The sequence below is a fragment of the Lipotes vexillifer genome, unplaced genomic scaffold (assembly GCF_000442215.2).
Source record: "Lipotes vexillifer unplaced genomic scaffold, Lipotes_vexillifer_v1.1 scaffold3224, whole genome shotgun sequence".
In the NCBI taxonomy this organism is placed as follows: Eukaryota; Metazoa; Chordata; class Mammalia; order Artiodactyla; family Lipotidae; genus Lipotes; species Lipotes vexillifer.
In genome coordinates this window covers 149,846-174,587 of record NW_006790163.1, presented here as the reverse complement: position 1 = coordinate 174,587, position 24,742 = coordinate 149,846, and the positions used below count along the sequence as shown (strand labels likewise).

The 24,742-nt window shown below is 46.2% G+C and overlaps 1 protein-coding gene across 1 annotated transcript in view; it reads left to right on the top strand.

The window, feature by feature from the left end:
- The first annotated feature begins 6 nt into the window (after window positions 1-6).
- Window positions 7-24,742, top strand: part of WWC3 (WWC family member 3) — a 121,998-nt gene continuing 97,262 nt past the window's right edge. The window contains exon 1 of the mRNA XM_007463251.1: window positions 7-182. The gene's annotated coding sequence lies outside the window, so the exon portion shown is untranslated. The remainder of the gene's footprint in view (window positions 183-24,742) is intronic.

Sequence of the window (24,742 nt, the reverse complement as noted above, 5' to 3'; positions counted from 1 at the left end):
CCCGCGCCCCCCGCCGCGGCCCCCGCGCCCCCCGCGCCCTCCGCGCCGCCACCCCCACGGGCTCGGGAGAGCGCCGAGCTGCCGCTGCCCGCCGGCTGGGAGGAGGCGCGCGACTACGACGGCCGCGTCTTCTACATCGACCACAACACGCGCCAGACGTCGTGGATCGACCCCCGCGACCGGTAAGGGGGGCGCGGGCCCCGGCCAGGATTAGGGCGCCCCATACCTTGGGCCCAGGGAGAGGATCGAGGACCCGGGAGGCCTCCGGGTGTGGGCGAAGATCGTGAGTCCTCCGCCCCCGGCGAGGATCCGGGCGCCCCCATCCCCGGAACCCTGGCCGAGGATCGAGGCTCCCTCTCCCGGCCTGGAGCCCCAGGAGTGCGGAATCCCCGGCCTCCACCGCGGGGCGGACACTCTGACTTGGTTCCCTCACGGCACCCGCTGACCGACGCCTGGGAGCTGGACGCCTGGAATTTCCTCTCCAGGGGGCTGACGGATGGCCCTCTCTTCCTTTTTCCTCCGCGGTCTCGCCCATCCCTGTCGGGCCTCCGCGGCCCACCGCCACCCGGCTATGGCCCTACAGGCGCCCCCGACCTCGCGGTGGCCAGATGAGCTGTCATCTTGGAGCACAAACGTGCGCCCCAGCCTCGTGGTGTGGGTTCCTTGTCTGGCGGGCTGAACCTAGTTTCCATTCGAAGACTGTGCCAGATGGGACACTTCAGGGATTCCCGATTCTTTGGAGTAACCATCAAACTTGTGACGGTTACTCTTTAGCGCCTTAAAAATTGAGTTAAAATTCTGATCGAAAAAGCCTGTGTACTGCGGTCAGAATGGGCTATGATTAGACCCATATGCTTTTGGAATAAAGGGAAAACAAGAGTTGAATTTTAGGTTTCCTTTTTGTGCAAGATCCGAGTAGAGTATTAAATTGTCTTATTATTCACGTAAATAAATCCTACGGAGTGAAAAACGGATGCTTCTAAAAGCACCACCAGATTACGATTAATTAAGTTCATGTAATGACTTCTTTGGTAACTTTTTGTTCGATTGTCTGTTGGTTTCAGTGGTTCAGCTGCTTTTGGGGAGAGGCATTTTTTTGTGGAGTTGGAATTCTGTTGAAACCTAGGGATTACAGTGATTATCTGATATCTTGTCCTATCTGGAGCAATTTCTTTCCACACTGGGCCTGAGTGCCAGAAAGGAAATACTGCAAGCTTCCCAGTGATTTTGAGACTTGAAAAGGCCCAGCGTGGTGACAGGCTCCTGCTTCCTCCTACCTGCACTGGAAAGGCAGCGCTGCATGGCACTGGCGTTTGAAAATAAACCTTTGGGGAGGGGAAGCTGCTAAATTATTGTTTGAAGATTTCTCTGGGTTCAGATAGGGAAAAACAAAGAAAGGCAAAAGGATCATGGTTCTCTAACGTTCTCTTTGAACATGGCAAGCTTCTGGACTCAGAAACTTAGAGTGTAGCACAGTTTATTGGCTTAAAAAGATGCATAGTTAGTTTGAAAATCAGGTGAGATCATATTATAATTTTAACCAAAGGCTAGAGCCACAGCTGTCTGATCAAGCCTTGGATGGTTCTGGAGTTGGTAGAACTGCTTGGAATGTGGTGCCCTTTTATGCTGTATGTCTGTTAAAAATCCAAACAACTGGAAAGTGAACCAATTAAAAAATACTGTTTTGCTTAGAAAAGGCAAAGACTCATTTTATGAGGGTAATATAAAACAGTTGTGGTTACATTGGAGTGTGGATTCATGATGAAAAGTGTAAATGTAAGAGTTTCCATTTTAATGGTACAACCCAGGCCATAGGTGAGCAGACCCCACAGAAGACAGCTTGTAGAATCTTCCTTTCCATGTATTTCATACACATTTCCTGTGTTCCTCTTTCCAGAAATCTGTTATTGAATGACATACATCACTTATGTTACAGGTTTTTAAAAAGCCCTGTTTCTAATGCTAAAATTGTCGGTGGAGTGAACAAAAATGGACATTTCACATTTTTGTGTAAAGTAAAAACGTGTATGCTTTTATGAGACACTGTTTTTATAGTGAGTGAAAATTCAGCAGGGGACAGCTTGCACTTCAGCTCCCATAATACCTTGCCCGAAATATGTATGGAATGCTCAGCGAGCCACAGACATTTAAGTGGAGTCTACGGAAGGGTGTAAATGGTGTAATAGTCATTCTTCTTTCACAACAGAACCCTGCCGATTTTTATAGGTGACCGGTTATCCTTTAAAGTTGTAATTGATTTTTATGATATGGAAAAAACCGTGTGTCAGAGCACAGCATTTTCTCCATGTGCATCTGACAGTTAAACCCTTTTTGAGTTGCATTTGATTCACACGACTGGAAAGCAGTATTCAAAAAATGAGGACTTTTGGGCTTCCCTGGTGGCACAGTGGTTGGGAGTCCGCCTGCCGATGCAGGGGACACGGGTTCATGTCCCGGTCCGGGAGGATCCCACATGCCGCCGGGCGGCTAGGCCCGTGAGCCATGGCCGCTGAGCCTGTGCGTCCGGAGCCTGTGCTCCGCAACGGGAGAGGCCACAACAGTGAGAGACCCGCGTACCGCAAAAAAAAAAAAAAAAAAGGACTTTCTCCAAACAGCTTCCAAATGGAGAACTATCAGGAGAGGCAAAGAAATAGGTTTTTAAGGAAAATGAAATTATGGAGGAATAGATGAATATAGTCAGTTAGGCGAAAATTGTTGCCGACTGAAAACATCATTTCCTATATAATTTATCAAACCTAATAGCATAAAATATGCTGCCGTAAGCAAGGTCACTGAGGGCCAAGGTTTGTAAACAAACTCTTGTAGAGTTTTATAGTAATTCCATTCAATGTTGTATTTAACAACATTGGGTCTTGCCAGCTCAGGGTGTGTTGGTGAATTATTGTAGCTGTACTTTCTTTTTCAAGTTACGACAAAGGGGTTGCAAACGTGAGGAGACATCTTTACAGATGTGGCTACAGATGTGTAAAAAAAAATCTCAATATTTTCAAAACAGAATTTCTTTAGTTGGAGTATGAACCCACCTTAGGTTTAAATTCACTATTTCTGCAGATCAGTACTGTGCATATAATTTTTGTAGTTACTTTTCTGGGAATCATACCCAAAAACTTTGTTAAAAAACGTAAAGTTGGGACTTCCCTGGTGGTCCAGTGATTAAGACTCCTCGCTCCCAGTGTAGGGGGCACGGGTTTGATTCCTGGTCAGGGAACTAAGAATCCCACGTGCTGCATGGCGCGGCCAAATAAATAAATAAATAAGATTAAAAATAAAGTTAATTCACCGTTTTTGTGACTGGTAGCTTCTGTGGGTGAGTTGTGTGTGGTTTACATTAGTGACACATATGTGTTCCACATACATCAACTCAGAGTTCAATGGCCACTTTATAAAAAGGTATTTACCATTTAGGTGGATAATATGGGAAGAACTTTTTTGCCTCTTTTGGAAAAATTCAGTGCCTTTGACATGTATATGTCTGCTTCTTGCAGGGTTGTATTGATATTAACCTATAGGTGGACTGACCTGTTGAAACTTAGTGTTCTGTTTCCGATAGCTCAGTTGGGGTTGTACATTACTGGAAATGCCAACCTTGAGCAGTTTGAGTGGTGGACCATGTCACATCTGAGATCAAAGCAGAGTATTAAATGATCAGGATGATGGTGGAAGGCCCAGATTATATCATAACAAAAGCTTTTAGGGATCCATTTGTTCACGAGATGGGGTTTGACCTGCGCCACATGGAGAAATTCTGTGATATATTAAAAGTCTTTTGAACAGGCTGTTGCTTTAAGGAGAAATCAATCCATGGTTCCGGGATTTGCCAGGTTGGAGCCCCACATAACAGGGCCAGATGGCATCATTGCTACCTTCTTGGAACCTTTATTCAGTGTTAATTAATAGGAGGTTCACTATATTTACCCCGCAGAGTCTATTTTGGGATTATATAAACTTTCTGATAAGCAAATAATGTTTTTTCCATTTTTCGTTCTTTGAGATTATAGGTAGTCTCTGTATACATGGGGGAGTGTCTTGCTTTTCGGGCTATGAGGAGTGGGCTTCTGTAAGAATCTTCTTCCATTTAGATGATCAACAGCCACTTCTTGGTTTGTTCTCCGTCTAATATCTTTCTTTCTTTCTTTTCTTTTCTTTTTTTTTTTTTTTAAGAGGAGTGAATGGAAAAGTCATTCATTTCCCAAAATAGCTCCCGGATGTTTGGAAATCTCTGTTTCCTTTTCTTCCCTTTTGCTCTGATTTTGGAAGTGGAAACTGTGTTTAACCTCTGGTAGGTTCTAGTGCATAAACCGTTGGGTCAAGTGACATGTTAAAGGTCACCGGGTGAGCCCGGTGAGCTGCTTCTAGCCTGGGTCCTTTCGCTAATTGGCTGCCTTTCCAGTAAATTCAGTAAAATTAATCTGATGGCATAAAAGCAGAGCTAAATTTTCCTGAGTTCAGTTATTCCCATTCAAATCCAGTAAAATGAAGTAATAGTTACAGATTCTTGGCCTCCTGTGTGCTGGGATGGTGGATGGAGACCAAGTTTGTCTGGGAGATGGGAGACACATAAAATGGAGACAGTGATGGTCGCCAGGCACCATTTTCATGTGGTGATGGCTTCAGAGAAAGGAGGAGGGCTCACTGGAGCCTGGGGGTTCTTTATCCTTGTCCATCATCTCCTAGGTTGAGCGTTTCTCGTGCTTTCTCAGTGCTGGGGGTGAGAAGGGGGGATGTGAGGAAAGTGCTGCGGAAGAGGAAGTGCTGGGTGCGTTTGGAATAAGAGAGCGAACCGTTCAGTTTGACTGACCCCGAGTCTTCGTGTACGGCAGGTCAGGCTCGGGCAAGACCACGTGTGGCTTGAATCCTCCAGCTTTGTTCTTGGAAGAGCCAGGGCCGCTTCCTTCAAACCCCTCATCTTGTATCTGAGGGCTGTAGCCAAGGCGTGTGCCCCACCGGCTGTGGGAAGGACAGGGACTTGAGCTGAGTCTTCTGACCCTGATGCAGTGCTCTGTCACGTACGCCACCCCACTGCCCAGTCCCTACTCAGTTTAAGCATACTGCCTCTGTTCATTTGTTCATTCGATCACCCATTCATTCGTTCAGTAACTGTTGCACAGCCTCTCCATCTCAGGCACACTTCCGGGTTCAGGACTCCAGTGGTGACCACCAGCAGACAGGTCCCTGCCTCCATGGCGCTCGCATGTGCCCGTGTCCTCTTCCCTGAGGCCTCACCGTGCTGTTCCTGCCTCCTGTTCTCCCCGCTGGGATCCCTTGGGTCTTAGGACATACGTGGAGTGCTTATCGTGTGCCAGGCACTCTAGGCACTTGGTGGATGCTCTCCCTGAAAGCCCACGAGGGCTGCATGAGTTGTAGGTGGACAGGTGATGGAGCTGAGGCCAAGGGGGTTGACTTAGTAACCTCGCTTCCCAGAGCCAACGAGGAGGCGTCTGTCTGACTCCGGAGTTGAGCCCAAATCCGCTACCTAACCTGACCTTCCTTCCCTTGGCTAGGTAACCATGATATTCATGGTTGTTTGATATTTAACAGACACCTCCCCCCCGCCCGGATAGAATAACGGCCCTCCAAAGATGTCCATGTCCTAGTCTCCTAAACCTGTTAATAAGTTACCTTCCAACACAAATGGCATTTGTAGGTGGGATTAAGTTAAGAATCTTGAAATGAGGTGATCATCCTGGGTTATCTGGGTGGGCTCAGTGTCATCAGAAGAATCCTTACAAGAGGGCAGCAGGAGGGTCAGAGTCAGAGAAGATGTGACAGCAGAATCAGATGTTGGAGTCATGTGGCCACGAGCTGAGGAATGCAGGCACTTTCTGGAAGCTGCAAGAGCCAAGGAGGTGTATTTTTCCAGAGCTTGCAGACACGGCCCTGCTGACACCTTGATTTTGGCAGAATGAAACTGATTTTTGACTTCTGACCTCCAGAACTGTGAGGTAATAAATGTGTGTTGTTTTAAGCCACCTGGTTTGTGGCAGTTTGTTACAGCAGCAGTAGGAAACCGATTCGCCCCATGTGTTGTTTTCCCAGAAACAGTGGAAGCATGTGGTCAGCTTGGTGTCCGTTGATAAGAGCCACACTAGCTGCTATTTGTCGGGCGCTCAGGGGGACTGCGCCGGGCGTTTTATATCCGTTCTCTTGTTGCCTCCTTACACGCTCCTGGGAGGCCTGCACCTTGTGGATTGAGCTTGGAGTTTCACTCACGTTAGGCACCACGTCTTATTTGTTGAGCTAGCCAAATATGAGTGATGGACAGGGTGGGATTCTGAGAGAAGAGGCCACTTGGAAATTGTCGGAGGTTTCAACAGATGCTGATGGGCCTGAGTTAGAGATATCTGGGGCACTAGGACTAGAAAAGTCAGGGATTATATCAGAGAAATTGTGAAGGAGACAAGTAGTGCACAGGACTTAGCTGATGCTTGAATTAAGGCAGGTGAAATCAGGAGCGGGGTGGGGGGAGGGTGTCAAAGGAATCTTTCCGACACTTTAGGAGTAGCTGGGACTCACCAGGGGCCAAGCTGAGGCCTCCTATTAACCCCACTCATAAGCCTTCACCGTTTTTGCCACCGTTGTTGTTGATGGTGTATGTTCAGTGAGTTGGTTACATAGAGAAACATGTGGAGTCATTCAACTTACTGTATTGCTGACAGGCAGTGTCCTAATAGGTATCCAAACTGGGCAGGTGTTACTTTAGAGCAGGGTCTCTCTGCCCTGGTACTATTAACATTTGGGGGTGGGTAATTCTTTATTGTCACGCTGTCCTGTGTAGTGTAGCATATTTCGCAGCATCCCTGGTCTCTACCTAGTGCCTGCCAGTAGCACACCCCTTCAAGTCATGACAACCAAAAGTGTCTTCAGACATTGCCAAGTGTCCTCTGGGGGCCAGATGGCCTGATGGAGACTCGCTGAACTCCTTCTATCTACCTGGTTGCAATGATTCACATTTAGGAGCTGAATTTGTTTCGAGCAGATTGGTGGTTACTAAGATGTTCCATAACAGGGGGTAAGACCACAGAGACCTGCTGTCTGTTTTTCCCATGAAGAACGAATGTTAAACATATTTATGTGAAAAACCCTGAATTTACTAACCATGCAAATGGTAATACCAGTACATGAAACTTTGGGAAAGTAGTATGAATGTATTCTTCAATTTGTAGAATATTCTCAATCAATGGGTAGATACTGAATGTCAAGTGTATATGCAGTGGAACAGAAGAAGATGAATCTCGGGACTTCCTTGGTGGCGCAGCGGTTAAGAATCCACCTGCCAGTGCAGGGGACATGGGTTCGAGCCCTGGTCCGGGAAGATCCCACATGCTGCGGAGCAGCTAAGCCCGTGCACCACAACTACTGAGCCTGTACTCTAGGGCTTGCGAGCCACAACTACTGAGCCCACGTGGTGCAACTACTGAAGCCCGCATGCCTAGAGCCCATACTCCGCAACAAGACAAGCCACCACAATGAGAAGCCTGTGCACCACAGGAAAGAGTAACCCCTGCTTGCCGCAACTAGAGAAAGCCCGCGCACAGCAACGGAGACCCAACACAGCCGAAAAAAGAAAATGAATCTGTTAACACTTCAGTGTTCTGCAGTAACCCAGAGAGAGCTGGCCTGGCTTTCTGTGCGCGCCCGTGCGCGCGCGCGCGCATGTCCTGTTAACACTTCAGTGTTCTGCAGTAACCCAGAGAGAGCTGGCCTGGCTTTCTGTGCGCGCCCGCGCGCGCGCGCGCATGTCTGTGTGTGTGTGTGTGTGTGTGTGTGTGTGTGTGTGAGAGAGAGAGAGAGAGAGGGAGAGATGGGGATCAGGTTGCCTGGGATGCCCCCAAGAGACATCCCCGTCCCTCTGTGGACAGAGGAGCCACCAGTGAGAGGATGGCCTCTGCCTTTGCTCAGAAGCTCTAGAAAGACAGGGCAAGGGCATCCTGAAAAGTTGCTTGTGGAGCTGTGGAATCCTCAACATTTTCCATCTGGAGGGCCCTCTTTTTATTTCCTTAAAGCTCAAGGGGTTCAGGGAGGGAGAGGGAAAGAAGAAGGGAGCTGGCTGGGCCAACCCCTGGGGGACAAGCCCCACAGTTCAGTGGGTGGGACATCAAGCCAGGCACAGGTCTCCTGAGTGGCTCCTGTGTGCCAGCCTCAGTGCCGTCAGGAGATCGGGCACTGCCCCAGTGAGTGTGACATTTCCAGGCCACCTGGAGCTCAGGCAGTACACCAGAGAACCACTGCAGGCGGTGAGCTCCGTCCTGTGCAAAGGTGCCTGTCTGCAGTGTGGGGCAGCCCTCTAGTGTACGGGCCAACTGGGTTTGTCCTGAAAATTACCCCGGTTTTTAAAAATTGAGATATGCTTCACATACTATAAAATGTGCCATTTTAAAGTGCCCTACTTAGCGGTTTTTCGTGCATTCACAAGGTTGTGCAACCATCACCACTATCTAATTCCAGAACATTTTCATTGCCTCAAAAAGAAACCCTGTGCCCTTTAGCAATAACTCTCATCTCCCTCAGCTCCTGGCAACCACGAATCTGTTCTCTGTCTCTATAGATATGTCTGTTCTAGACATTTCCTGTACATGGAGTCGTGCAATCTGTGGCCTTCTGCGTCTGGCTTATCTCACTCAGCATCATGTTTTCGAGATTTGTCCGAGTCGCAGTGTGGATCAGGGCTCCATTCCCTTTCGTTGCCAAATACTGTTCCCTGGTGGGGCTGCACCACGTTTTGGAAGCCGCCCTGAAGCGCCCTCCCTGTCCAGGTGTCCTTGCAGAATCTAGGAAATAGCTATGTCCTTAATTCCATGATGTCAAGTCCCAACCGTTTTACTCAGAGAAAAATGACCATTCATAGGTTTACAGTGTCAAGATATAAAAACGACCTCGTGTACTCCGTGAAAAATACGAGGTTTCAGGCTTGCTGTGATCAGCTGTTGTCTGTCCTCGTCTGTCTGATGCTTGTTTTGGCTCCTTGAGAACTTGGAGTGGGCTTCCCCACTGGGGTTGTGCACAGTGGCCGGGAAGTTCAGGAATGCTGGCGCCTCCCCACGTGGGCCAGGTAGCCCTGAGTTTTAAGCTCCCCTGGAGATTACAGTGTGTAGCCAAGAGTTACAGTTTTGTGCCAGGGCTAGTGGAAAAGTGAGATATAGGAGGTGCTGATGTTTAACAGAAGTGGAGATGGCAATCTTAACATTGCGAGACTTGGTGCCTTTATTAATTTTTCTCTGCAAATTGGATAAAGACGGTCATCTGTCTGATTCTGAAGGAGGAGGAGGTGCCCTCGTCCTGTGGCTCATTGCTAGCACGACTGGCAGACCTTGCCTGGCAGGTCAGGGACAAGGTCAGGGTCACACCCAGCCAGCTCGCCCGGGCTCCAATCTCCAGGAGGGGGCCTGGCATTCAGAGAGCAGTTCAGGGATGGTCTGGCTGCAGCCACCCATGTTCGCACCCTCCCCTCCTTTCTTCTTCTGTCCGGCAACGCCCCTCACACACACTGGCCTTTCTCTAAGAGAAACTTAAAGATTGTAAAGCGGGGGTGATGCTGTCCTGACAGTAGGCCCTTCTGAGGCCTGTTGTACTCATTTATGAAGCTTAATGCACTTCATGTGGTTAATCAACTGATTGATGCAGCCAGAGGAGCGAGAAACTTAATAAAAATTAATTGTTCGACATCCTGGTGACCAAAAAGCTGCCTGATTGAGTTTTTCTTTGCAAGCAGCTGTGCTTCTCTCCTGAAGACCCCACTTTCCAGTCTCTGTTGGCGCTGTGCTCTGATGCACAGATGTGCGTGGTCCTGACAGTGGATGCCCTTTAAAATGTTCAGACCCACAGGGACCTGGGGTGTTTTTCTATTATACGGGAACCCATTGAAGCTAGAATGACACAATGTGGAAGTATGCAGAACACAAGAAAATCCCTGCCTGCCCCTTCCCCGGCTAACCAGCATTATAGTAGCTTGCTGTGTGGCCTGCTCATCCCTTCTCTACACCTCTGCCTAAGTATATGTGCAGAAGCCCGGATACTTGTTTTGGAAGTTTACATGAATGGGATCTTGCTATCAATTTTTTTTTTCTGTGACTTGCCATTTTCATTTAACAATAGGCCCTCTTTCCACCATCAGAATGTACAGATCTACCACCATTCTCTAAAAAACCTTGTTTTTATTGGGGTAAAAGTCACATGACAAAATAATTCATTTTAAAGTAAACAACTCAGTGGCATTTGGTACATTACCAGTGTTGTGCAACCACCGCTCTGTCCAGTTCCAAAACATTTCCATCACCCCAGAAGGAAACCCTGTGGTCATTAAGCAGTCTCTTCCTGCTCCCCTCTCCACCCCCAGCCCTGGCAATTGCCAAACCACCAATCTACTTTCTGTCTCTATGGATTTGCCTGTTCCAGGCATTTCATAGAGGTGGAATTCTATATTCCATATTTCATATCTCTGTAACTGTATACAGATGGCCTTTTATGTCAGGCTTCATTCACCTAGCCTAATGTTATTGAGGTTCATATATGTTGTAGGGATCTGGTTTTGTGCTTTTGCTTCTTGGTTTAATACAGAGGACACACCATCATGTGATCCTAACTGAGGGCAGCCGTGCGAACTTTGCCCACGGAAGCAGCTGTCACCCTTTAAGAAAAATCAATTGAGGATCAAAGAAAAGAGATCAACTTAATTTAGCTTTTAGTTTGTTACTTTAAGAGAGAAGTATAAAATATTTCACATTTCTTTCTAAAATTAGGAACAGGTAGCCAAAAGCGAATATATGGTAGGATTTTTATTAATCTAGATGCTAAGTCTGTGCCAGGTGCGATGGAGGGTAACACATAATCAATATCGCCTAGGCCTTTTCCTCAAGGGGATGAAAATGCAGCTGGGGAAACAAAAAGAACCTACATGAAATAATAGGCCAACAGCGCAGCGGTTACCAGCCTGCTGCCGGGGGAGCAGGGGTGGCTGGTGGGGGGAGATGGTCAGCCCTGAAGTCAGAAGTTAGAGGGTCCAGGTCCGCTCCTGCACCTGCACCTGCGGCATGCCACCGCGCAAGTCCCCAAATTTCCTTGTGGCTGGATTTTCTTACATGTACGAGAAAACAGTACTTGTTGTCAGTTGACGAACTGATGCTTGTTGAGTGTAAACTGTTTCCCACATGTGATGACTGCCCCTGGGAGATCTTAGGAGAGGGGTTGGCAAACAGTGGCCTACAAGCTGAATCCCGCTGGCCACCTGTTTTTATACAGCCTGCAAGATAAGAATGGGATTTTCATTTTTAAATGGTTGAAAAAGAATCAAAAGAAGAGTAGTATTTCATGAAAGTTATGTGGATTTCAAGTCTCAGTGTCCATAGATAAAGTTTTATTGGAGCACGGCCACAATCGTGCAATTAGTTATTGTCTTTGGCTGCTTTTGCGCTATAAGGACAAAGTTGAGTCTCTGGACAGAGGCCACGTGGCCCGCAAAACTGGAAATATTTACTGTCTGGCTCTTTACAGAAAACGTTTGCTGACCTCTGATCTTAGGAGAATACAGGGTCTATTCAAGGTGACTGTTAGTCACTGGGGGTGGGGTAGATGGGGGCTGGGATGGGAGACACAGGATAAGAAGACCCCAGCGGGAAGTTTAACCAACTAGAGAGAAGGGGCTCAGAAAGATAAAACCCAGCGGGGGACCCTTTAGTCAAGGAAACCTAAATAGAGACTTCCCTCCTCCCCCTGAAAGACTGCTGCATCTAACTGTCATAAGAAAAGCAGGGAAAGTTAGATTAGATTATTTAAACAACATGCCAATTAAGACTACAGTTGAGGGATTTCCCTGGTGGTCCAGTGGTAAAGAATCCCCCTTACAATGCAGGGGACGTGGGTTCGATCCCTGGTCGGGGAACTACGATTCCACACGCCGCAGGGCAACTAAGCCTGCGCGCCACAAATACTGAGCCCTCGCGCCTCAACTAGAGCCCGTGTGCCCTGGAGCCTGCACGCCACAGCTAGAGAGAGAAAACCCACTTGCCACAACTAGAGAGAAGCCCGCGCATTGCAATGAAAGATCCCTCACACCTCAACAAAGATCCCGCGTGCCAGAACGAAGACCCGACTCAGCCAAAAATAAATAAAATCAGTAAATAATGAATAAATCTTTAAAAAAAAAAAAAGACTACAGTCGACCCTTGGGCAACTTGGGTTTGAGCTGCATGGGTCCACTGGATTTATTTCAGTAGTTAATACCACAGCACAGAACTGTGGATACGGAAGAACTGTGGGTACAGAGGGGTGACAATAAGTTATATGCAGATTTTCGACTTTCTGGTGGGTGGGCACCCCTAACCCCTGTGTTGTTCAAGGGTCAACTGTACTTTATAATAAGAAGACAGGAAAATAAGCACTTTTAGAACGATTTTCATTAAAAATACAGTTAATTCTGGGGATCTAATGTACAGCATTATGATTATAGCTAATAGCACTGTATTGTATACTTGAAAATTGCTAAGAGAGTAGATCTTAAATGTTCTCACCACAAAAAAGAAATGGTAATTATATGATGTCACGGAGGTGTCAGCTAACCCTACTGTGGTGATCAGATTATTGCAATATATAAGTGTATCAAAATTAGCATGTTTGTGTACCTTAAATTTACACAGTGTTATATGTCAGTTATATCTGAATAATACTGGAAAAAAATACACAGTTAAGAAGCTAAGTTTCAAAGGTACAAAACGTTTTAGTCCCTGGAAGAATTCGGGTATGGGACTCTCATTCTTTTGTGCTCCTAGGTAAACGAGGCTTCCCTCCCCCAATCTGTGCTTTATGAACTTGTGTGGGTTTTTTTTGTTTTTTGGGTTTTTTTTTTTGCAGTCGCGGGCCTCTCACTGTTGTGGCCTCTCCCGTTGCGGAGCTCCGGATGCACAGGCTCAGAGGCCATGGCTTACGGGCCCAGCCGCTCCGCGGCATGTGGGATCTCTCCGGACCGGGGCACGAACCCGTGTCCCCTGCATCGGCAGGCAGACTCTCAACCACTGCGCCACCAGGGAAGCCCACTTGTGTGTTTTTTAAAGGCCAGTTATAGGAGCTGTGCATGTGCACATATGTACCTGCTCAGAGCTGCTCTCCACCTCTCCCTACAGACTTGGAGACACAGAAAGACCCCATGGGACTGGTGTCACAGGGAAAGCCCTTCATTAACCTGCTCCCCTTCAGAGGAAAGAGGTGCTCAAACCCCATTCCACTGTACCATTCCAGCCAACACAGTGCACGGAATGAAATTGGTAGGACTCCGTTTATGTAGCATTCCTGAAATAAGAAAACTATAGATAGAGGATGGATCAGTGGTTGCCAAGGATTACGGATGGGGGACAGGGGTGGGTATGGCTGTAAAAGAGTGGCATGAGGGAGGCTTGTAGTAGTGGACCGTTTCTGTATCTAGAAGCTACACACGTGATAAAATGGCATGGAACCACACACACACACGGAAGCACGTGAACTCTGTGTGGATTTTCCAGTGTTGGTTACCTAGTTTGGGGTTGTACTGTATTTGTGCAGGATAGGACCTTGGGGGAAACTGGGTAAAGGGTGCATGGAACCTCCCTGTACATTTCTTTGCAACTTTCTGTGAATCTATAATTATTTTAAAATGTTAAAAAGGAAATTGGAAAATGAAGGAATCAAGCAGAGATCTAGTTATTCATAGTTTTTTTTTTAAATTTTAACTACCTCCTTTCCTTTAACTCACTTATTTACATTTTATTCTGCATTTTCTGTACAGTACCTAGCACATAGCAGGTTCTCAATAAATGTTTGTTTCATGTAATTATGCCTGTAGAAACAGGTTTTATTTATTCATAATGATAACCTTGTATTTCTGTATTTCACTTTCTTATATATTCTAGAGTTCTCAAGAGCAGTGCCTTCTTGCCAACTGTCAGAGCCCCTGTTTTGTTGGAATGGCCACCCTTGTCTTGACTCAGGGAATGTGACCCTCTCAGCAGCTCCTGGTGAAGTCTTGATGGCTCTAAGCCAGTGGTTCTCAACTAGGGGTAATTCCCCCCCCCCCCCGCCAGGGGGCACTTGGCAATGTCTGGAGACATTTTTGATTGTCACAACTGGAGGTGGGTATGGGGTGCTACTTGCATCTAGTGGGTAGAGTCCAGGAACGCTGCCAGATATTCTGCAAAGCACAGGATGGCCCCTACCACAACAAAGAATAATCCAGTCCCAAATGTCAGTAGTGCCTCAGGTGGCCCTAAGCCAGTCATAGAGCAGCTAGGCCTGCAGTTGGCGGAGGCGGGAGCACATGACCCAGAGCTGTCCAGTGAGCTGTGAGGGGAGGTCTTAGACAGGCATGGTTGAGCAGAAGTCTCCTTGTTCCCATAGACCTACATAGAAGTAACTCCTGCCAATTAATGTCGTGTCTCCACCTAAACCTGGAGCTGGGCAGCCAAGTTGCTGCCATGAAAACCAGCAGGGAGCTGCTGAGAAACCGCAGGTGGTGGAGTGGAAAGGCTGCATCTTTGTTAAGGTGGGTGGGTAGACATAAGGTTCTGGAGCTGCCTGCCTGCAGCAGCTTTTCATATGTGAAATGTTAAATAGCAAAGTCTCCTTATCTTTTAAAGCCAGTTGAATTGGGGTTTCTGTTACTTGCAGCCGGCAAAGGCATCCTCACTTCTGTGTCTCTATCCCCTGTTGCCCTGTGTTCTCACCACTGGCGTTCTTCTTGGAGGCATAAGCTGCCACTGAGCAGCTGTGCTGTCGTTTATTAAATATCCCTCTGTTTTCGACCGTTTAGATTATCCCTGATCTGTATGATTATATAAGTACTGTAATTATTATGCTGCTAATGTGCAGTTATTTTCTCTGTAGTGTTTTGTTTTTTTTCCATATTTGCCTTAAGAGATCTAGGCATGGGATAAATGCAATCCAGTGGTTGTTGATTTGCTGGAATACACTTCTGTTTTGGAGTGTTTTAGAATTACAGAAAGGTTGCAAAGATAGGATAGTTTTCCTCACTGTTACTCTTTTATATTAGCATAGTACACTTGTCAGAACTAAGAAGCCTACCTTGATACGTTAGTATTAACCAAAATCCAGATGTCATTTGGGTTTCACCAGTTTTTCTACTAATGTCTTTTTTACTACTACAGTGGTCTTTGGAACTGTTAAATTGTTGATGTTTATATGGTTGAATTCTAATATTTGTTTTTCCTTCATCTCTCTTGTGAGTATTCGTGTGTCCTTCATGCATTTGACAGACTTGGTAGACGTGCTCTGAGGCTGGGTCGAGTGCAGGGACTCTAAAGCACTGGGATCATGGGCCTCAGGAAATTGGACCCAAGGTAGAGGTTCTGACTTTGGAAACACGCGCAAGCACACAGAAGCTTGCATATGCTTTCAGGAGGATTGCAGACCTCTCGAAGCCCATCTCTGCTTCCTAGAATAACAGAGGCTTTGTCTGAGAAGGGCACACACCCCCAGAGGTGCCTGCCATGTACACTATGCGTGTCGTTGACATAAGGGATGCATGCTCATGTGTTTGCTATCACTAGCCCAGGTACATCATACAGCAGCCATTGTACAGTGATTTGTGGAGAACCTTCCACATGCTTTCTCTAACTCTTCCCAGCCTCATACCCAACCCAGCATTAAACTGTGGTGTGCAGTCACTAGATATGAGCCCAAGTACTGGATAGGTTTCACATGAAAAGGGAGGTGATGGATGAACCTCAAAGACACTGTGCTAAGTGAAAGAAGCAAAAGACAACACATTGTATGTATTCGACTGATACATGATGTCCAGAAAAGCCAAATCCATAGAGGTAGAAAGTGGATTAGTGGTTGCCTAGGGCTGGGGGTAGGAAAGGGGAGTGACTGCTAATGGGTACCAAGGGTGTGATTGGGATGATGGAAATGTTCTAAAACTGGATTATGTGTTGTACAACTAAGTAAATTTACTAAAAATCATTGAAATTACACATAAAATGGGAAGATTTTATGGTTTGTAGATTATACCACAATAAAGCTGTTTTTAAAAGTCTTTTAAAGTGACTCTGTTTTTAAATTCAGGTGGTTGCCTTGTCTTGATAATTGGACAGACCAGGCTATGTAAATTAGACTTGGCAGCCTCTAACCGTGGAAAAGGCTTCTGGGCTTCTTAAAACGTTCATACAATTGCCAGGGACACTTACCAAGAAGCCACACGTTAACATTGCCCAGGAGTTTGGCCAACTGTAAGGGGAGAGTACTACCATGTTACAACCTGGTAATCATTACTAGGTTAAAAATATAGTTGGTTTCATGAAGGAAACTGCCTCTCATTCAGAGGAATTTATCTTATAGAACGACTTACTAGCACTGCTGTTTGTTTAGAAAAGTTGATGTGATATCTGATTATGTGGCAGCCTTTGGGGTAAAATGAAGTTTGTGGGTAAAGGACCAATTGATACCTCGGACTTTCAATATCAGCATTTTTATCTTTCACACGTTTTTGAAAGAACCTCTTACAATTGTATTATATGCTTTTAATTTCTTTTTGGATATACTAAAATGTAACATTTTCGGGACTTCCCTGGTGGCGTAGTGGTTAAGAATCTGCCTGCCAATATAGGGGACACCGGTTCGAGCCCTGGTCCGGGAAGATCCCACATGCCGTGGAGCAACTAAGCCTGTGCACCACAACTACTGAGCCCGCATGCCACAACTACTGAAGCCCGCGTGCCTAGAGCCCGTGCTCCGCAACAAGAGAAGCCACCACAATGAGAAGCCCGTGCCCCACAACGAAGAGTAGCCCTTGCTCGCTGCAACTAGAGAAAGCCTGTGTGCAGCAACGAAGACCCAACACAGCCAAAAATAATTATTAATTAATTAATTTTTAAAAAATGTAACATTTTCTTGATAGTTAAGGTTTGTATGAGTGAACATGAGCATTGGTATGTTCTTGGAATGTACCAGTAACCACAGGGGCCACCCGGATGTGGTTAGCCTTGATTTTAGGCATGGATGATCTTGAGTCTGACTCGAGGCTCTGCTGTTTCACCTGTGCCCTAAGGCAGCATTTGGGCTCTCTGAGCCTTGGTTTCCTCTTTTCAGAAAATGGGGACACTAAGGTCAATGTCTAGTGTAGTAGACGCTCATATTTTCATTGTTCTTGTGGTCGCACAGAATAGTCATTCAGCTTAGTGATTCTTCAAGGTCTTTTCTCTTCTGCCTGTCAAATTTTCCTCCCTCCTTTATGTCACTTCTGCTTCTGAATTGCTTCCTTAGTTTCCTCCTACTTGTGTAGCACTGGAGACTCACCAGTGTAAAGAAGCACTCAGAGTGCCTGGTGACTATTTTTCCTCTCTGCTTAGAGCTGTTCTTTGCATTCCCTTGGTTTTGTGGCTGGGTACATGAAGTTGCTGGAAACGAAATGTTATGAACAGATTAGAGCAGAGCCATCATGCTTTTTGGGTAAAGGGCTAGATAGTAAGTATTTTAGGTTTGGCGGGCCATAGGGTGTCTGTTGCAACTGCTCAACTCTGCTGTTGTAGCTCAGAAGCAGCCAAAGGCAATACCTAAATGTGGATGTGCCTGCCTGTGTTCAATAAAAACCTATTTACAGAGACTGGAGGCAGGCTGGATTTGGCCTTTGGGACTTAGTTTGCTGACTTGTGATCGATGTCATGCTTGTTTGTGTACTGTGTTAACACCACCAAAGCGTTTGCATCTTCAGCTTTCATTGTAGTTTGTATTAGCTAGGATGCAAATCTGAAAAAACCCCAAACACGTACAGAATTATTGATTTCCAGGTATGGATGTCATCATGTTCCGGAATTTGGTGTTTGTAGTACTTGGTGATGTTAGAGGTTTTACAAATTCACGTCACGTTATTAGACCTTGTTCCATAATTAATAGACACTTAATACTGGACAGATATTAAGAATAAGAGAAGTTGATTGAGGGTCAAGATCTTCAGCTATATCTTCTTGGCTACCTTGTGCAATATCTACAAGACAGTTTTCATATGTGTATTAACAGGTTTTGGATGTACATTTAAAGGCACAGGTGAACTTACTTTTGGGTTGAAGTTAAGTTTACCCAAATCATTGTGCTGTTTGGTCTTGAAAGGGAGCTCTCAGAACGCATGTCTATACTGATGCCCCTGGAAAGTCCTCGCTCTTGCGGGGCTCTCATGCCAGTGGTGGGATATGGCAAAGTTGCTAAAACGGGGTAAGGAAGATGGTGAAAGACGTTAAGTCACTTCAACAGTTAACTTAAAGATTCTCCTAGCAGCCGGTACCCAAAGCTGTAAGAGAGATTCCCACCCCAGTTTCTCGGATTCCACTCCAACAGTGATTCTCAGCTAGGGGTAACATCTGGAGACTTTTGTTTTTCACAGCTTGTGGGGAGGGCTTGGTACTGACATGTAGTGGCCTGTCTGCGTCACCCTGCCTCTGGATCCTTGCGGGCTGGGGGAGTGCAGGGTTCTGCCAGCATCGGCACAAGGAAGCTGGGCCTTTTCCCTGGACTGTCCTCAGCTTTGCTGACGGGGCTGCGAGGAATGTCATGGAACGGGAACCGCTGTGCAGCAGATGTGTTTCGTTTTTGTTATTTTAGCAGTTGAGTGGTGTGTTTAAAGAGTATATCTTTAGAGAAGATTTACGTATACTTTTGGAATGCCCATACAATGTTGTAAATTCTTGTTTTAGAAATGAATTTTTAATTATTATTACGACTAAAAAAAAAAGTGAGTAGTTACTTCCTAATGGTTGGGTGGTTTGGGGTCTAAAATGATGAGGCTGGAGCCCACAGTGGCCAGCTCTGCAGAGCTCTTTCACATTGTGACTTTCCCTCAGGAAAGGCACGTAGCCGACCTGGCAGTGCTCTGCTGGCCGAGGATAGACGGACTGCTTCAGGAAGCATCTCACATAAATCATTCTGTGATTGGTCCGGCCCAGGTCAACCCGCGATTGCCATCTCATTCACCTCAGCAAGACACCGGAAGCCAAACCGTCTCCCCTCCAATATCATAAACCTCCAGGATGTCACCATGTAGATGGCATTTGACAAAAATGTCAAGGATTACCAAGAGTAGCTTCTTGCATTTCCATGTACTTAAGGGTGAAGGACAGAGCACCATTTGCATTTCAAGTGCCACCTTGGTGGCCAGAACCAGTAATTCCTGTTTGAGTAACTCTCAGCTCTATCTTGGGGCTTTAGACATACTTTCCATTTCGAAATAAGAACTCATGTACTTACTTTACCTTGAAAATTATTAATAGAATTCTTTTTCTTATGCCATTTATCACCGGGATCCTTTAAAAATATGGATCACTATAAAGTTTTATATAAACATGTAACTGATAAAATCCTTGTTTTTCCTGAGTCATTGTCAGCATCTCAGTTCTAAATCCAGTGCCAACTCAGTAAATATTTGGAATCCAAAGTCTGCATTTCCTTCAGCCGGGCTAACTTTTATTTTGTTATGTAAAGTAGAGAAACATAGACTTTCTTTCCCTCTGTTTGGGGTGCTTAGTAGCCACTCTTTCATTGGTTGGAGTGGGTGTCATCCCTTTTATTGCACCAGTGGAAATAACACCCAAGCATGTCATTTCGGGGAGGAGTGCTACTTTTCCCATTTTCAGTAAAACCACGTGGATTAATCCCAAGCAGGTTGTGGCGCAGGAGGAGGAACTAAGTTCTTCCTGGTTTTTCTGCCGTCCTGAGCTGCGAGGTTGGTGTGTGGCCTACTCTCCAGACTCGTGGGTAGTTCAAAGTCAACTTGGATTGCACAGGAGCTCCTCACTGATTATGGACCAGAAAACACAAGCACGCCTTTGCGTCTTTCCTCTCTTTCCCGTGATCTTTTTTATGTTTCACTGGTGTTTGGTTGCTTTACCTCTCCACCTGGAGTTAAAAGAGGTGCCTTGACCTATTCCAAATTACTAAAATAAACAAAAATTGGGAAATTTTCCGAGAAGCAAACCAATGACATAACGGTACTGCAGGCATACGAGTTACTGGAATTGGTTTTGTGAAACAGTTGGCTGGTACTGTTTGCAAGCCTGGTTTTTTTTCTCACCAAAAAGGTAGCCCTACTTAAAGTTAATTGTTCCCGCATTAAGTTCTTTTTTTCCCCCCTTGAAAGTAAAGGTGAAACAGAAGTGTGACCTTTAGGCCATTGTTCTTTTGATAATCAGGCCTTAGACTTACTGGAAAGATGGATCAAAGTCAGAACTTTCCAGAAGCAGGGAAAGGAAGGTGCTGGCGAGTGTTAATTGTAGCGCAGTTTGTTTATAAGGGAGCAAATGAATACTACGTACGGTGGTCCCTCCATGGTAACTACCTCCACTCCGGTGGAATTGTGCAATGACACAAAACGTCACCATCTCCAATCAGGATTACTGAAGCCAGATTTCTTTCTTTTTTAAAAATATTTATTTATTTATTTAGGCTGCATTGGATCTTAGCTGCGGGATCTTTTACTTGTGGCCTGCAGACTCCTTAGTTGTGGCATGTGGGATCTAGTTCCCTGACCAGGGATCAAACCTGGGCCCCCTGCATTGGGAGCATGGAGTCTTAGCCACTGGACCACCAGGGAGGTCCCTGAAGCCAGATTTCTGAAACACCTCCAGGAACCGTCACAGTGAACAGCATTGGAACATCAGAGGCTTGAAGCCACAGGCACCATGCCTGTTCCGAGGGGGGTCTTGCACCTCACACGCTCCCGCAAACATTGCAGCCTGAACGTGGGCCGTCAGCAGTCAGGCGGCCGGGTCCCTTCTGCCTGATGACATCTCTTGACCACAGAGTGCCAGCCAGCTCAGAGTTACATCGTTCTTTCTTTTGTTGAGTTGGCCTGGGGGGCAGCTTCAGTTTCACCTTTCCCTCTGGTCCTTGTCAGCTCTCATTAGGGTCCATTAACATTTGCCCTTATTTGGGTGTCCATGATGAGCACACCACGGTCCGGTGATATTGAGGTCACCTCTCCAGTTTGTTTTGTGTTCATCTCTGCGGACTACACTCTGGGTCTGTCCATCATTTTGGGGGCGTGATTTTGAATCCACACACTGTCCTGGTTCCGTTGTTCTTGAGTGCCTCATTGCCATCATTATTTTCGTTTTTCTGAATGTTACACATCTATTTATGCTGTTTTAAAAGGCATAGTTTTGGAACTTCCCTGGTGGCGCAGTGGTTAATAATCCACCTGCCAATGCAGGGGACAAAGGTTTGAGCCCCGGTCCGGGAAGACCCCACATGCCACAGAGCAACTAAGTCCATGCGCCACAACTACTGAAGCCTGCACGCCTAGAACCCGTGCTCCACAACAAGAGAAGCCACCGCAATGAGAAGCCCGCGCACCGCAACAGAGAGTAGCCCCCGCTCGCTGCAACTAGAGAAAGGCCGCGCGCAGCGACGAAGACCCAACGCAGCCAAAAATAAATTAAAAAAAAAATTTCTAAAATGCATAGTTTTTTTCAGAGAGAGGGAGGGCAGCATGTCATACTCTTTACCCATGATGAATATAGCATCAGATAAAACCCTGAGGTCTTAGCCACAGAAATGTTCTCGGTTTTATATTAATTTAAGGTGGTATATATATGTATATCTCCCCCCCTCAGGAGATTCTGATCAGCAGGGCCCAGGAAGCCCCCTGATATCCATTTTCTAACCATTTTTAAAGATTGAGGTGAAATTCACATAACATGAAATTAATCACTAACCATTTAAAATAGTTAATTCAGTGGCATTTAGTGCATTCACAGTGTTGTGCAACCACTGCCTCTGTCTAGTTCCAAGATATTTCCATCACCGAAAAGAAAACCTTATACCCATTAAGCAGTCACTCCCCATTCCTCCCTCTTTCCAGCCCCAGGCAACCACTGATCTGCTTTCTTTCTCTCTGGTTTGCTGATTCTGGACATTTCTTGTAAATAGAATCATAGAATGTATGGTCTTTTGTGTATAGCGTAATGTTTTAAGGCTCACCCATGTGGTGGCACGTATCAGGACTTCATTCCTTTGCAGGGCTGAATCCCATTTCATTGTACGGATAGAGCACATTGTGTTTATCCCTTCCTTCGTTGATGGGCATTTGGGTTGTTTGCAACTTTTGGCTCTTGTGAGTAGGGCTGCTATGACACGCATGTACAAGTGTCTGTTTGAGTATCTGCTTTCAGTATTCTTGGGTATATACCTAGGAGTGGAATTGTTGGGTTATATGGTAATTTGATGTTTCACTTTTTGAGGAACCATCAAACTGTTTTTTTCCACAGCAGCTGTACCATTTTACATTCTCACTAGCAATGCATGAGGGTTAGTTTCTCCACATCCTTGCCAACACTTGTTGTTTTCTGTTGTTGTTTGTCTGTTTGCTTTTTTGAAAAAACGGCCATCCTCGTGGGTGTGAAGTGGCATCTCCTTGTGGTTTTGGTGTGCATTTCCCTAATGGCTGATGATGTTAAGCCCCTTTCCGTGTGCTTTTTGGCTGTCTGTATATCTTGGAGAGATATCTGTTCAATTCCTTTGCCCATTTTTTCATTGGGTTGTTTGCCTTTTTGTTGTTGAATTTTAGGAGTTATTTATATATAACGAATACTGGACCCTTGTCAGGTATATGATTTGCAACTGGTGTCCGCTTTTGAGAAGTTCTCCTGGCAAGTTCAATTAGCAACCAAGCTCAGGAACCACTGATCTGGACCAGTGATTCTTGGAGCTTCCTGCAAAACACCTGGGAAGCTTTCTGAAAACAAACAAACGCAGCCCCTTGGCCCCTGACCATGGGGTTCTGGTAAAAGCCCCCTTTCCCCACAAACAAACAGCTACCTGCTGAAGCAGTAGCTTAGCTAAGGTGACTGACGACCTCACTGAATGGTTAGGTGTCATCAAAATAGAGAATCCAGCAGCTCCATAAAGGATCAGCCGGCATCAGCTCTCTGCTCCCCTTTCTCCAGAATGTTCTGTGCAGAGCATCATGCTCACTCACATTACAGGATGGCCTGGCCTCCCTGGAGTACCACCAAGACTTGCCATGTCGTCAGGCCTCTCAGGAGGTGACATGTCATCTGCCTGTTTTTCCTGTGCCCATGGTAAGGGCACCTCAGCATTCGTGTGTAAGATGCTGAGCTGTGCGCTTACTGTTTCGTTTTGGTTTCTTCTGATGGAGAGAGCACGATTGGTGCTTGCGTGCGGTGTTTCCGCTTTAATCACGGTAATGTGGAATGTTGCGGTTTTCCACTCTGAAGAAAGTATCGTCAGTCTGTTGTCCCCCTACCTCATGACCCTAATTCCAAAGGAGGCTGAGGGCTTGGCTCAAAACTGAGAAGGTGGGATGGTCGTGGGATGGTTGGTGGAGCTTTCTAGTCGAAGTTCTCATCTGATAGGAGGCTGGGCATGGGGGCAGGGCAGGGCGTGCTCCCTAGGGCTCTCTGTGTCATAGGAGTCTCTTCTTCCCCTGACCTGGCATTGTTTCCCACAGCATCCTGCATCACCCTGGTGGGTCCCTTCTCGCCCCTGGCTTCCCAGGGGCCGAGGCCCTGCCGTGTTCTTCCTTCCTGCACCTTCTGCTGCATTCCGCCCCCTGGCCTCCCCCGCCCATGTCTCCAGCTGGTCGAAAGTGACTTACTTCCATACACACTTAGGCAACAGCGTAGGGACTCCTAAGAATGGGTTTTGATGGGCAGAAAAGCAGAAGAAAAAGGTCACCTCAAAGGGATTCAGTTCCATAGAAGTGCGCATGTTTTTTTAAATTCCAAGTTAGGGCACGTGGTATATTTTGCTGGGCAGTGTTTATAGGATCATTTTACTTAAGTGCCGCATCACATTCACCCTTAGAAAGAAGGCAAAGGAAAGTCTGTTTCGAATAATCTCCTGGTCAGCTGTATGTCTCATGCTTAGCATGTGCTCTGTGTACCAGTTTTAAAAATCGATGACTATTTTAGAACCACCGTCTCCCTCTGAAAAAGGAGAAACTGACCGTGGGATGAGTGCGGCATTTTACTCTCTACCACATGCAGAAGCATATCGTCGTGGAGTATTTTTAGTGCATGTATTTGGCTGGCAGTTTTCTGTTCTCTCCTCTTTGCCACGCTGTACACTGTCTGGGGACTGCCCTCATCCCTCGTGTTTCCCAGAGCTTTTCTTGCACTTACCGAGTGGCAATGCCATCACCCACCCCTGGGCTGAATAAATAATTATTTGTTTAGAGTTCTAAAGGTATTTTAAATATTCTAGGTGGAATTCTCAGTTTGAAAAGCAGATGCTGCTTAAAGTAACTGATCCTATGCTTCCCGTATATAGTTCCTGACTCCTCTCACCTCCCATCTTCCCTCTATGTGGAGGTGCCTCCGCCCCCCAGGAGCCGGATGACTATTTACCTGTGAGAGCTTCACTTATACGAGTTGGCTCAAGCCAGACTTCAAGTTATAATTATTAAAGAGCATTTAAATCTACTACTGCTCGTGCTCCCCCACAAATCAATGAGGTCCAGCTTCCGGGGTGAACCCACACGTCCCTGCTGATTCTCCTTGCAGCCAGTGTGGAAATCCACTGTCGTACGCACCCCATCTTGTTCACGGTAATGAATGAATATTTGTTGATGATTTCAATCTCATCATAAAAGTCGGGCACATAAGCCTTGACGTGAGAAACCAGAAACACTGAGGTTTGTAAAGGGGAACGAAAGGTCAAATAGCTAGCTATAAATGCCGTTGTGTTATTGCTTTGGAGCAGTGACGGGGCCTCAGTGTTTGATGTTCTGCTGAAC